At 35.7% G+C, this 830-nt stretch overlaps 1 long non-coding RNA gene across 1 annotated transcript; it reads left to right on the top strand.

Annotated features, from left to right (window-relative positions):
• The first annotated feature begins 11 nt into the window (after positions 1-11).
• On the top strand, positions 12-670 carry LOC111648558 (uncharacterized). The gene is made up of 2 exons (XR_002760151.2): positions 12-147; positions 407-670. It is a non-coding gene; the product is annotated as an uncharacterized LOC111648558 (long non-coding RNA).
• Positions 671-830: the final 160 nt, after the last annotated feature.

Genomic DNA, 830 nt, shown 5'->3' with positions numbered 1-830 from the left:
GGTATTTACAGGAACTTTTTTTCACTGTTGTACTTAACTGTTTTTTGTCTCCACTTCCTAGATTAAAGAAGGGCAAACAGTTGGAGAAAGAAGAGGCCATCAACGAAGTGAAGAAAAATATTCACCTTATCAAAGCACCACATGCAGGTAAAGAGTTATCAGAATCACTAGTTGGCCAAGCTAGATACAAGAATCCTGTAATTATGTACAAGAAATTAAATTCTGTGACATTGATTTTAATACACACATACCTGAGGGTGTGCACAATGTACAGCACCATTCGAATGTTGAGAATATTAAAAACAAAAACAAATTGGGGAAAAATTTCAGTTCTGCATAATGATTGTCTTAAAGACAAGTCTGTGATTTCAGCATTGTTTAAATTGTGTCTTTTTTTGTGTTACAGGAAAGGCCAAACAAATGGAAGACAAAATGGTGCAAAAGTTACAAGAGGACGTCGACATGGGGGATGAGGAGAATTAATCTCATGCCCAAGGGGTTCTTTTGGTGGCGTGAAAGTGGAGAGGAAGTTGACCTTGTATTATATTGTACTTTTGTTATTTCCAAATGGCCGGTGATGGATACAGTAATGCATTGAGTTTTTAACTGATATAAAAGGACAGAAAATATTTACCTAACAAAGATCTGCCTCTAAAGCAGCAGCAATTTACCACGTCTCCCAGTCATTTTTTTTCCTGTGTGGTAGTTGGGACTCAGTCCTTTTGCATAGTTTTAAGTTTAGTTTAACAGAAATGCAGAAAATGCTAGGAGGTAACCAATGAGAAAAAAACATTTTTTGGGAATTGCTTTTCTTCTGTTTCTTATTTTTT

Source organism: Seriola lalandi, unplaced genomic scaffold, assembly GCF_002814215.2.
Source record: "Seriola lalandi dorsalis isolate HSWRI2012SDOR001 ecotype SW California unplaced genomic scaffold, Sedor1 jcf7180002042871, whole genome shotgun sequence".
NCBI classification, from domain to species: Eukaryota; Metazoa; Chordata; class Actinopteri; order Carangiformes; family Carangidae; genus Seriola; species Seriola lalandi.
Note: the sequence above shows the minus strand (reverse complement) of the source record. Positions and strands in the feature narration are given on the sequence as shown.